This window comes from Martes martes (assembly GCF_963455335.1).
Source record: "Martes martes genome assembly, chromosome: 11".
Taxonomy (NCBI): Eukaryota; Metazoa; Chordata; class Mammalia; order Carnivora; family Mustelidae; genus Martes; species Martes martes.
The window spans coordinates 58,418,867-58,433,429 of NC_137899.1; positions in this window are offsets into that span (position 1 = coordinate 58,418,867).

Below are 14,563 nucleotides of genomic sequence, written 5' to 3' on the forward strand. Positions count from 1 at the left end.
TGGTACCGTAGGCCCTGGGCGAGTGAGAGGTGAAAAATGGGTTCTGAAACAAAATTTGAAAAGATATCAAAAGATCCAGCATAACCTTTATGGTGTCTTGCTCAAGAAGGGATCTGACCCTGCGAAGCACCAGGAGGTGGTGACATTCAAAGACACTGTGTTTGGACTTAGATAGCTAAAACTGGAGCTCTCCTGCCCTTGGCCGCCAATTGCAAGCCTGTTAGCACATCACTTCATCTTTCACACTCAGTGTCCTCACTGGTAAAAGAGATAATAAAACACAGACTAGCCCACCTTCTAAGGCTGCTGGAACTCAGTTCAAATGAAAATCACTGTGCCCAGGGCCAGGGGCATGGGGGTGTACTGAATCAATGGTTATTGAAACCAAGAGGAAATGATGGGTGAGAAAGTCCCTGTGGTGAAGAAACGTCAGACTCTTCAGCCCATTCTCAGCTTAGTCATAAACAGCAGGTAATCATAACCACTGAAAATGGTGGTTTTCAAGTTATAGCAAGTGCTGTTCTGTTTTCTGTTGCTAGGAAACAAACCAAGAATTCTTCTACTGACAATAATCTAGTCCCATCGTGGTCAGAATATTTTTAGTCGGGAGAAGACCCTGCTGTATTTTATCATTTGCAATGTTGTTGTTGTTGATCAAAAACAAATATATTCAGATGAACAAAACAAAAGTCTCCTGACAAAGTAACAAGAATTACGTTTTATTAAGATAGTGTACTCCCTGGTACTGTGTGTGTGTGTTTCAGTTTTCTCACAATGATGAAAGGTATATAATTTAGAAAATATAAAAAAGTGTAAAGAATCAGAATCCCATCTTCCAAAGGCAACTACCATTAATAATCGCCATTACTTCCTTCCAGCGTTTTTTAAATTCAGTTTTGAAATCATCAGTTTGTGCTTTAAGCAACATAGTAACATAGAAGTAGTGTTTTATTTTAGATTCATCCAGAGCTTGTTAAGTCTTGCCTCTGCCACCTGCCACCTATGTCATCTTAGGAAAGTCACTTAGTTTCTCTTTGTAGATTTGTTCCCTGCTTCCTTCCAAGAGGGTTAAATGATATGGAATTTTCAATACAGCTTAAAACAAGATATAGAGGAATAAAATCAAACAGAACCATTCTCCTGACCTCACAGCATTTATTGAGCACCTACTATGTGCTAGGAGAACTGTGGAGTTCTAGAGGAACTAGAACTCATTTCTAGAGGAAATGAGACTTCTCGCTCCCCAGGGAGCTCCCAGGTTCGGAAATGTTTCCTCCAAATGTCACCTGAGGACATCCTGCATAGAATCAGCCAGAGTGCTCCTGAGAAATGCGAAAAGGAAGATTGCGCATCCCTTGCCTGGAAGAGCCTCCTCACACAGAATGCTGGGGGTCTCCACAATTCACCACCTCTTGGGCTGATGGGCATGCCCCCTGGGCAAACAGACTTAGCAACAGCTTATTCTGAAGGAATGTTCCAGTATAATCATGGATTCAGCAGAAGCTGGGGGTGGGGGGAGTTGCCGTTAAAAGTACGGACTTTGGAACCAACAGACTTAGACTCTATTGCTGACTAGCTGTGCGTTTGGTGCGGCTTTCCTGTCTTATCATTGGCACAGTGGGTCTACTGGAATGGTGTTCCATTACATGAGATGACATCCTGGGAGAAAATGGCTAATGCACCACCTCATTCATAGCAGCCACGGGAAAAGGGGTGGCCATCGTCGTCACCCACTATAAAGGCAAATGCAGTCACACCAAAACCTTTTTCCTGCTTTGGCACTGGTCAGATCCCAGAGGGACAACACAGGCATTTCTGGGGCCAAGGTCATCTGAGGGTCGGACTAAAACCCTGTGCTCGGAGGCTGGCCATTAACCCGCAACGGCTAAGAGCTGAATTTGTGGACACCTGGCTGGGAAGAAAGAAGTCTTGCTCTCTCTCCTTCCCTCCTTCCCTCTTTAGCCCCTTCCCCTCCCTGTTCGCTCTCCGTTCCGTTCGTTGGAAATGATGCATCACCCTCTAGGACACTGCAGTGGCAGAAACCTGTTACCAGTTTTGTCAGATCCTGACATGGCAGATGGATGCAGCCGGCAGCCTCTCACTGCGTCCAAGATGTCTTCATCTGTCCTCCCAGGACCCCAGCAAAATGCTTTTGGCAAAAGCAGGAGAAAGGGATAAAAATTAAGTATAAGGTGCCTCATTCATAGGGGCTTTTATGGGTTCGGATGTGTAATGATGGTTTAATGGCAGTCAAGAGGTAGGTAATTAGGAGCAATCGCCTCTGATCACCCTTGTACACAGCCCCAGATAGCTCCTCAACACTCCCGAACCCTTGTTTGCTTTCTCTGAGGCAGAAATCCCACAAGGTCTGCACACTGCCAGCTGTCGAACTAACGAACTGCCGGCGCGCTCCTGAATGGGAGCACTCCGCCTGGCGAGGCTCCCCCGAGCGGCCCCTCGCTGTCTTCGCCTGTGTGATTGCCTTTATCTAGCTGGTGCAGGAGCCGCTCCTAATCACGCTGCGGCTGGCCTCCGAGGGTCAAACACGGGACCATCGCTACCCAAACAAATGAGGAGGATGTCACCTTTGGGGGAGACTGATAAGCAGTTGGCAGGCAGGCCATGGGGAAGAGAAGGCGCCAGCAGCCAGCAATCTGCAAAGGCCGTAAATATGTTACACTCTCAGCGGGGAGACGGGCAATATAGGCACCAAGAGGCCTTTGTTTAATGAGCTGTCAGAAAGCAGGCATGAAATTATGTTTGAAAACATGTGCAAGCTGCAGAGACAGAGCGGGGGCCTGTAAATGGCCCTCTTCCTTCGCGGTGGATGTTTGGAGCATCTTATCAGTCTGAGAACTGTCATAGGATGAAAGCTATCATTAGCAAACTAATGGTGTTTGAAAGCTACAAATTTTTCTCTCTCTTCTCCGTTTTTGACTTAAATGGATTATAGAAAAAAATCTTAATGGTTTTTTCCTTTCCTTGGGATTTTGGTAAACATGCAAATTGGAAGAGAACCAAAAACAAACCACACACACAAAAAGGATCTCTGGAAGAACAAATGAAACGGTTTTACTTTGAGTCTCTGCTCAGAGCAACGAGCTTATATTCTTCCCAATTCTGCTGAGACTCTGTTCAGAGAACTCTAATGTACCTCCAGCCAGCATTTTATTTCAATCAGACTCATAAAAGAAAGTATAAATATAAAACAAACGGCTCTCCTATACTCTGAGTATTAGAATTAGCGGGTAGGCATATCATCACGTCTATCACATCAGCTATCAAATACTGGAGAATAATTTTCCAAAGACTTGAAATGATTCTTGTGGGTCACATGGCTGTGAAGTTTATTTCTATTAAGGGTGAAACTTAAAGACTCTAAAAAACCTGCCACGAGGGGAGGCATCCCTGATTCAGAGCGTATTTGGGCCCCAGTCCTTAAATTCTGAAATGATGTATGTGGTTTGGTTGCCGTAGATGGATCTTTTCCCCTTGGTGCACAGCAGACCTGCGTTTCCTGCCTGCAGTCGAGCCAGCCAGCCAGAAGTGACTTGCACAAAACCCCTTTCCCATTAAGAGGCTCAAGACTTTAACCAAAGCCGATTCAGGAGAGGTGGCCCAGTTAGCAGGGAATGGTCTCAGCAGGCCGTCTTGTCCACAGACTGGAGAATGGCAGGCTGCTGTCCTCCAGCTTTGAGAAGAAGAGGAGGGAAAGGTTGAGTAGGAAATAATAAAGTTAGATTGGAAAGGTAAAAAGGGATTAAGTTTAGAGAAACAAACTAAAAAGAAAATAGAACAAACAGGGAGGAAAACAATACTTTTTGATGTGCATCAAATGACAATGATTGCCAGTCACGTGACAATTTGTCTTCCTGCTCTTTATGCCCATCACCAGTTGCACATGAGAAATCAGAGAGCAGTGTGCCTGAAGTCAGTGCAAGCAAAAGCCAGCAAGGGACCCAGCTCCTGACAGCCCCGGACCTATCCTCCTTCCCACTCAGAATCCTCCTTGAAAGCGTTCTCCAGTCCCTCTCTCTTGAGCACCCATAAAGAGCCTGAGTGCACTAGGTGCTCAATCTGAGTCTCTTGGGGCAGGTGGAGGGTGGGGGGAGCTTTGGTCCAGAAGAGACAAGAGAAAATCAAGACAAAAAATTAGAAGGAGGACAGATATGCCCAGGGAATGGTCTCTGTCCAGGATGGGGCCTGTGAACAAAGGAAACCATTAGCAAAATGAAAAGGCAGCCTGCAGGATGGAAGAAGATACTTGCAAATGACATATCCAATAAGGAGTTAATATCCAAAATATATGAAGAACTTCTATAACTGAATACCAAAAAACCTGCATAATCTGATTAAAAAAATGAGCAGAGGACCTGAAGAGACATTTCTCCAAAGACATCCAGATGACTAAAAGACACATGGAAAGGTGCTCATCAGGGAAATGCAAATCAAACCTGCAATGAGATATGACCTCACACCTGTCAGAAGGAGTAGAATTGGGTGCCTGGGTGACTCAGTGGGTTAAATTCTCTGCCTTCGGCTCAGGTTATGGTCCCACGGTCCTGGGATCAAGCCCCACATCAGGCTCTCTGCTCAGCAAGGAGCCTGCTTCCCCTCCTCTCTCTCTCTGCCTCTCTGCCTACTTGTGATCTCTGTCTGTCAAATAAATAAATAAAATCTTTTAAAAAATGGGTAGAATCAAAAAGAATAACAAGTGTTGGTGAAGATGTGGAGAAAAAGGAATCCTTGTACACTGTTGGTGGAAATGTAAATTGGTGTAGCCACTATGGAAAACAGTATGTAGTTCTTCAAAACTTTAAAAATAGAACTATCGTATGATCTAGTAATTCCACTCCTGAGTATTTACCTAAAGAAAATGAAAACATTAATTTGAAAGGATACACCCCATCTTCATTGCAGCATTATTTACAGTAGCCAAGCTATGGAAGCACCCTAAATATGTATCCACTGATAGATGAATGGATAAAAAAAGATGTGAGGTACACACACACATACACACACACACACCCCCCACCACCACCACCACATACTGGAATATTACTCAGCCATAAAAAAGAATGAGATCTTGCCATTTGCAACAACATGGATGGATCTAGAGGACATAATACTAAGGGAAATAAGTCAGTCAGAGATAGACAAAAACAATATGATTTCACTCATTTGTGGAATTTGAGGAAAAAAAAAATAAACAAACATTGAAAAAAAAAGAGACAAAAAACAGACTCTTAACTGTAGAAAGCAAACTGGTGGTTGCCAGAATGGAAGTGGGTAGGGGGATGAGTGAAAACAGGTGAAGGGGATTAAGAGTACACCATGGCAATGAGCACTGTGTAATGTATGGGATTGTTGAGTCACTGTATTGTACACTTAAAAGTAATATAACACTGTGTGTAAATTACGCTGGAATTTAAAAAAAAATTAATAAAAAATTAAAAGTATAAAAATGAGATAACTAAGGAAAGAAAAGTTCTCTTTTTGAAGTTCTCCCCACCCCCCCCCAAAGAAGAAAAGGACAGAGGAACTGAATAAACATTTTTTTCTTTTTTGTTTTTTTAAAGAGGGAGAGAGACAGAGGGAGAAAGAGAGCATAAGAGTGAGGGGAAGCGAAGGGCAGAGAGAGAGAGAGAGAACATATGGATCTTAAGCAGGGCTCGATCTCACAACCCTGAGATCATGACCTGAGCTGAAATCGAGAGTCAGATGCTTAACCGACTGAGCCACCCAGGTGTCCCTGAATAAACATGTTTCCAAAGAAGACATACAAATGGCCACAGGTACATTAAAAGGTAGTCAATGTCACTAATCTGGGAAATGCAAATCAAAACTAGAATGAGGTATCACTTCATATCTGTTTGAATGGCTGTCGTCAAAAAGACAAGAGAGAAGAACTTGAGCCGATGTGCAGAAAAGAGAGCCCTGTATACTGTGGGTGGGAATGTAAACCGGTATACTATGGAAAACAGTATGAAGATATCTTGGAAAATTAAAAATGGAGCTACCATATGATCCAGCAATCCCATTTCTAAGTATCCAAAGGAAATAAAAATTGCAAAGAACCCCGTTCTTTGCAGCATTAATAACAATAGCTAAGATATGGAAACAACCTAAGTGTCCCTCAGTGGATGAATGGATACAGAAAACTTGGTACATATACATAGTAAATATTGTTCAGCCATGAGAAAGAAGGAAATCCTGACATTTGTGGCAACCCGGTTAGATTTTGAGGGTATAATGCTAAGTAAAATAAGCCAGACAAATACTCCATGGTTATTACTTATATGTGATATCTATTAAAGAGTCAAACTCAAAGAAGCAGAGTAGAAAAGTGGTTGCCAGGGGCCAGGGGTTGGGAGGAATAGGGAGAGATCAGTAAGGGGTACAATCTTTGAGCTGTAAGTTGTATAAGTTCTGAGGAGCTGATGTAAAACATGGTGACCATAGTTGCTAACACTGTATTACATAATTGAATGTTATCAATTTCTTGAGTATCTTTCCAAAGTTGGGTTTTTTTTGTTTTGTTTTGTTTTGTTTTGTTTTGTTTTTTAGTGCATATGTAAGCAAATGTTTAGGACTTTTTGTGTGGTCATCTTTTTTGACATTTCAGTCTCTAATTGTTACCTGAAATTTATTCTGATGTGAGAAGCGAGATATGGATTGGTCTTAATTTTTTTCTAGCATACTACTCAGTTATTCAAATATTATTTATTACGTACTCCATCTGTCTCTCAATGATTTCAAATGCTACCTTAATCATATAAATTCCTCAAGGTGCGTATCCTATATGTATGTATTCTAAAGTTCTATGTTTATTTTAAATCATTTTGTTACATTAATTTTCTGTCTATTATATGTCAACCCTACACTCTCTTCTATTCTATTATTATCTAATTATTATAGCTTTATCTATATTTCAATGTCTGATCGTGTGGTTCTACATTAGTGATTTTTTCTCAGGAATGTTTTCATAATTCTTCTAGATATTATTGCTTGTCCATTTTTCACATAAACTTTGGAATCAGCTTGTCTTGTCAAAAACTACTTTAATACTTTTATTATAATCTGTTAAATTTATGAATCAGTTTAAGAAAATTAATATGTTAACAATACTGAGCCTCTTGTTGCCTTTCCACTTGTTGAAATCTTTTGTCTTACTCAGGGACATTTTAAAGTTATCTTCATAAGTATCTTTTAAGGTTTATTTTTAAATATCTTACACTTGTTATAATATCTTCTAACTACCTGTTGCTTGTTAATCTCAGTATGCTAACTTTTTTTTCCCTTAATCTCAGAATGTTAACTCTGTACCTAGCCATTTTACTGATGTCTTTTATTGTTTGTGATAGGTTTTCAACTAATACATTTGATTTTTCCAGATATGTAATCCTATAATGGTAATTATAATGATAATTTTACTTTCTTTTTTTTATATCTCCAATTTCTTTCTCTCATGTAATTGCATAGGCTAGTATCCCCAGAATAATCTTACATAACAGTAGCAAAATTAAAATGCTTGTATTGAATTTATTAATAATAAAATTTGAATGGGAACTTAATTTAATAAAATCAGATTTTTTTTAACATCTATGGGATTGATTATATGATTTTCCTTCTGGAATCTATTAATACAGTGAATAAGTAAATAGATACCTAAAAATTGAACCCTTTTTGCATTTCTAGAATAAATCCCACTTGATTTTTGTGGCAAACTTTGCAAATAGTCTTTTCATTATCTTTATTTTCAGAATATTTAATAGTTTTAATTTGGCTTTTCACCTTCCCCCAAATTACTTAAGACAGAATTATGAATATCCAGGAAGTAGGAACTTTTTGTTCTTATTGCTAAATTCCAGTTTTATTGCATTGTGACTAGAGACTATGGTTTGCACTATTTCTCATTCTTTAAAATTGATTGACATTTCCTTCCCTCATAGATAACTACCTCACAAACTCATAGCCCCTTAAATCCCTAACACCTTTTCCTCTCTCTTCGCTCTTAGCTGATGACCTTGCTTCCCACTTCGCTGGAGCACAAAATGGAAACATTCGGAAAATAAGTTCGACAAACTCCCACAACAATATCTTCCTACCTACCAGGGTCTGGACTGGATACAGTGCTGCCCCTCCCCTCTGCTTCTAACTCAAAGGCTTTGCTTCAGCAATTCTTCCTGCTTTCTCCTAGATCAACAGTTTCCCCTCTCTCCTAACTCATTTCCAACAGTGCACAACCATACTATTTTCTCTCTCATCTTAAAAACAAAACACAAACAAAATTACCTTTTTCTCCTGCAGGCCCTACCATTTTTCTTGGCCTGCTTCCTCCCTCTTTACAGCAAAACTCCTTGAAAGACATCCTTTTCCTCTCCTCTTCTCACTGAAGCTAATTCCAGCTGGGGTTTGAACTCTGCCACCCCACCAAACCTGGGCTTCTCCATCTCACCAATGACCTCCATGTTGCTAAATCCAAATCTTGGTCTCCATTGAACTTAACACTTATCACAGTTAATTACTCCGTCCTCATGGATGTGATATCTTCACTTATTCTCCAAGGTACTACGCACTTCACTGTCCTCCAAACCCACTGGCTGTTCCTTCTTAGTACCCTGTACTAGTTTTTCTTTTGCCTTTTCACCGGATAGCATTGATGTGTCCCTAGCTTGGTTCCTGGATCTCTTAATATCTCCTGCTCTCCCTGTACTCAGCGCATTGCTGATTCTATCTCCGTTCTGTGGTTTTAGGTAGCATCTATTGTCAAATGATCTTGAAATGTATGCCCCCAGCTGTGACCATTCCATTAAGCATTAACTCATTAACTTTCAACTCTGTATCTCCCACTTGGATATCTAATGAGTGTCTCAAATATATCCTGACCCAAACTGAAATCTCGATCTTCTTCATCCCCAGAACCTGCTCTACCCACAGCCTCCCCCATCTAGGTTAATGGTGTCTCTGTCCTGGTATCTGACAGGCCCTCAGTAATCAGAAAGCATGGATTTTTGTGCCTAGGTGAGTGTTTACTAGAGCTATAGCAAAGGTTGGCTTGTTGTCAGGAAAGGGTAGGGACTCTGTCTCCATATTATAAATCCTTTAAAATGAACATGAGCTAACCTTCACATATAGGGCCATTATATTACCTTTTTTCAAATTCCACTATAATACTTTGACCTGCAAAAGACCTCGTCTTTGTACATTTGGGGACTATTCTCTTTCCTAATTAAAGTCAGATGGTTGGCTTGTGGGTTTTTTTTTTTCTTTCCTGAGCTGCGTTTTAACAGCTGTGGTATATTGCCAATGAGTTATCAGTGGACAGATATGAGATTCCTTTATGATGTTAAATGACATATTACAGCATTTTTTCCCACAAACTACAAAAGCTCAACATCATGGACAATATTAAATCTTGTGCAAGTAAAAATGTAAAAATACATGTTGATTTCTAAAATATAGCTGTACAGTGTTTTTTTGGCCATTTTCCTAACATATGCTCTATTTCATGAGAAATATTTTTATAGAATTGGATGATCTTTGGTCTCAAATTTTTAGACAACAAACAACAACAGCAAAAACTACTAGAATGGAGGAACCATAACTAATTAATTTAAAACTAAGGCCTACCAATATAATTATTGATAAGCAAGAGTCACAAACAGACACTTTAGCCACTGGATAATACGTTGCATAGTCGCAAATTATTGTCACACAGATTACTTATGAATTACAATGGAGAGAATAGAAGGCTATTACCTAAACAGGTGGTCCAAATTAGAATCATTGGTAACAAAAAAGACTACCTTTGTACCTCCTCATATGGTGGAGAAGTACATAACATCATTTATTTAGTATGCTTACCAAAATGTTTAACTCGAATATGAGAAACATATCATGAGAAACAAAAACAAAATCCAGCAATAATGATTCTGTGGTTATATTGGAAAAAGTCCTTGCTCTAAGAAGATGTATTTAGGGTTGAAGTATCATAATAAGTGCAATGCATTTCCCTATTTCTTTAAAAGATTTTATTTATTTATTTGAGAGAGAGAGAGTGGGGAGAGGGAGAGGAGCAGGGAGGGACAGGAAGAGGGGAGAGGGGCAGAAGGAGAGAGACAGAGAGACAGAAAGAAGCAGACTCCCCACTGGGCAGGGAGCCCAATGCAGTGCTCAGTCCCAGGACCCTGATATCATGTCCTGAGCTGAAGGTGGATACTTAACCGACAGAGCCACCCAGGCGCCGAAAGAGCAACTCACTTTCAAATGGATCAGTAATGACAGAGACAGAGAGAGAAAGAGAGAAAGAAAGAAAGAGAAAAAGAAAGAAAGAATGTGGCAAAATGTTGACAGTTGTTGAATCTAAATGAAGGGTATACAGGTGTTCATTGTACTATTCTTTCAAAAGTTATATAGATTTGAAATTTTTCAAAATAAGAAGTTGGAGTAAAGGTCATAAATTAGTGCTTTTATGAAGTGGAGAGATCAGTTGTTACAGTCATATATCTCTGTCACCTGGACTCAAGGCAATATTTCATTGAGATTTATTAAAATATGACAGAAGATATGTCTATGTGAAAACTCCGGCAGCTCATTTTCCCCCACAGATGATAGACCAAACCACTGTTAAAACCGGAGATGTTATTTGCAGTAGGGTAACAGTGAACATAGTTACTCAAACTAGCAGAACCTAGTCACTCAAACTAGCAAGTTCATTTGCTCTTAATTCCTCCCCTCCCCCACCCCGAGTGACCAGGAAGACTCCGAGTCTATAAAGATGCTGCTCTTTGCACAGAACACCTTCCCTCCCCTCCTTGTTCAGGGACCAGAACAGGGGTCCCATCCTCCATGAAGTCTGGGATGGCACGTCACTCCTTCTACTGGCTCCCACTGCATTTTGTTTTCCATGAAGCACGTCTCCCGTGGAGCTCTTCTGGGCTCTGGCCAGATGTTTCCGCTTGTCTTTCCACTGGACTGTAACTCAAGAGTCCCTGGATGTCCTGTGCCTGGCACACCAACAGACACCTAGATGGTGTCTAATAAATGCTGGTGGGAATTAATGAGGCAACAAGGGAAGACTTGATGAGCTAACTGTGAACTAAAATGGAAAATCTCATTTTGAACAAGAGACAGCTCCCACAGTTAGTCATCCTGACTCAAATTGTATATCTAATCTGTTGGAATATTTTTAACACCTTTGAAGGGAACCAAGACGTGGCTAATTCAGTACACTGTGAGAATGTAGAAGGCAGTCTACTTGGAATACTGGACTGTATGGAAATAACTCCATTACAGTGGAAGTGTTCTAGTAAGGGATGGGTTGGGAGAGAATGAGTCTTAGGGAAGGTAGGTGTGTTTGCTGGGAGTTTGGAAGAATAAAGACTAGAGAAAATTAGTCTAAGAGCAGGAGTGGCATCCTTTTCCAGCCCAAGCCTTTGAGATCCCCGGCCCGCTGCTGAGCAGAAGAGTTTATGTCATGATCTGTCCTGGAATAGTCACTAGTACTGACTGGCCACACTCTGTCCCTTGCAGAAACCACTTAGGCATGACAGGAAGCAGGATTCAAGCACTGCCACCCACTTGAGTTTAGTGTCTTAATGTATCTGGTGAAAGTTCAGTTCTGTGGTGAAAAATAAAAGTTCCGGAAGCCTTTATCAGTATCTCATGCAGCAGCACATAAGGGAATCAAAACTGGGGTTTCTTGACTGTAACACACGGGAGCAACTGGGAGTGCAAACTGCATCTAACACTAAATGTCATTCACAATATGAATGGATTTGAGGATGAAGGGAGTTGGGGAGTTATTATCTAATAGGTACAGAGTTTCAGTTTGGGATGATAAGAAGTTCTAGAGATGGAGAGTGGTGATGGTTGCACAGCAGCGTGAATATACTTAACGTCGCTGAATTGCATATTTAGAAATGGTTAAAATGGTAAATTTCAGGGTACATAATATTTTACCACAATTTTTAAAAATGGAGGAAGAAGTATCATCCATTCATGTAAGAGGTTTTTGAGCTTTGCCAAATTACAGATCTTTGCAAAACTGTTTGGGGAGCTTGGAGGGACCCTGCCACCCAAGTTCTGAGGCATTCACTCGTCGCTGGGGGTCCGTGCATTTTGTGCCAAACTGGTGGCTGAGGTGCTGAAAGCCCTGGTGTAGGCTTGTGTCTTTAAGGTCCGGCTCTGTGAGGATCCAGCTTATCAACAACAGATAGGTGAGAAAACACCGGGTCTCTGTGCGAGGGTCCTGAGTCCACCTCGCTCAGGCTTCCTGGTCTGTGACAGGGAGGGTGCCTCTCCACCTCCTTTCCCTCTCATCTCTCCTAGCATGTTGATTAAAACTCCCTGGGAAGCAGCCTTGTAGATTTGAGATCCAGGAAAGAGGAAGGTGCTGGGTGCCTAATGCCTCAGACGTGATGACTATAATTTTATCAAATATTGAGTAAATGTGTATGTGCTTTTTAAGAGTTGTTGCTTTCAGGCTAAAAGTGTCAACCTGACTTCAGGTTCTCTTCCTGTGTGTAAGGGTTTGTTGATGTGTCATCTTTGCTTGTAGCATGGGTATGGTGATGAGAGAAGTCTAATAGAAGTTACTTAAAAATGTAGTGTGCACTTCTATCTGGACCATTTAGAAAAAGTCTCTCCTCCCCTCCTTTGGATTTGCCCAACGTTTTTCTCTGGTTCACAGTTGTTTATTTGAGCTCCAGATGTTCTTGGAGGGGGGAACCCTGCCCCTTTAAGATGTGCCCTATGGGTTGACACTGAGATAATGCACATTAAAATGGAGGCCCCAAAGACCTCAACTCATGGGCTGACACTAGGGCTTAATCAACCCTTTGCCATATTACAGAATGGATGCAAAGGGATACACGAGGATGCAGGTATCCATTTTTGTTGGAAGAGCATGTGGCAGGCTCTCCCATTACAGTCTGGTCTTATAGACATCCTGCAGTGACTTCTCTCAACTAGAGCTCTCCAGTGTTTGCCCGACACCAATGTCTTTGGGCTGATGAAGATGGTGCCAACAGCACTCTGGCCTCTCAAATCCACCCCCCACCCTTGTTCATATTTTGAGCACATACTACTCTTTACCTTTGATGGCCTCTGAGAACTCCATTTTCTCTGCTGTTTTTGGTGACATACTCTTACGTACTGGTTTTTAGTCTGTGACTTACTGCTAGAACACCACCATTGGTGATGTGATAATAGGTTTCTTCTCTGCACCAGGTACATTGCATATAGGATCACATTTTAGTCCCAAGAAGTAGGGTAGGTATTGTTGGTTTCATTTTTTTTTTTTAGATGCAAAAACGAAAAGACAAGGAAGGTACCTTGACTTGCCCAGGTCTCTCTGGCACTGTGTGCTGCTTGAGGCTTGCTGCCTGTATGTAGTGGGCCCAATTTTGGTTCTGCAAATAGACAGCAGGTACTCGTAGGAGTCAGGAGATCCTTCTTCCTCAGAATCTTTCTTATTTCTCGGGCTTCTCTACGAGGATCTCATTATTCTATAACATAGAAAAGGAAGTCTAAAGCAAATAACATCTAAAGCACACTTTCCAGACTTATATCAGCTGCAAAGAACAAAGGGGACAAAATGCTGAGAACCATTAACATAGCGAGAATACACCCTCCCCTCTGTAAGAACTGGTCACACATCACTTGGTACCCCAAGCATCCTTCCAACTTTTCCATTTTGTTCTCCAAAGTAGCCTATTTACATGGATGGCAATAAATAACATTGCAAAGGAAACGCAATGTCAACTGGAGGGGTTAAAAATATTTGAAAATGAAAGGACAGAATGCTTGATTTACTAGGAATTAGCAACTACTTTTATCTGAATTCCTTGAATGAACTAAAACATATCCATCTGTTTTGTCTCTCTCTCTCTCTCTCTTTTTTTCCTTCCTTTGGCAGGAGGAAAGAGTAGGAGGGGCTTAATATTATCAGAAAATAGAATATTCAGTTTTTTCAGGGTTTCAGCCTCTTTTGAAAAGGCTGTCTTAATGTTGTACAGTACAGCAATTAAGCTGTTGGGTGTTGATGCTATATAACATATATTAACATACATAATGGAGCAGGACTACATTTATAACTTCAAGAGAATTTTCTCTATACACGAACATAAATCCTATTGTCAGAATCCTACTAATAATTCCTAATATTAGGACCCTGTGTTCATATTAAATGATCTTTATGTTAAATGAGCTTCATATTGAGTTTAATTCAATAACCATTTGAAAATTGATAATGAAAGAAATTGACTCAGTCAAAGACCCTCCATTCTGGTCTCTTCTCTGCCTCTTATTCTGTGATCTTGGACAAGAAGTTTAAATTTCCTGTAATACATAGTGACCAAAAATGCCAATGGACTGAAATTATACAGCAGCAACTCCTAGCAACTCCAACTCTCTTTGAGTTGATCTGAGTGTTAGAAGAAGAATAAAACTGTTAAGCTTACTCAAAAGTTCTTTTCAAAAAAGAACTTATAATGAAAATGTGAACAGCTTGATTTGGAATCCTTTTGCCCAACTTTTAAAATAATAGCAATACTAGGAG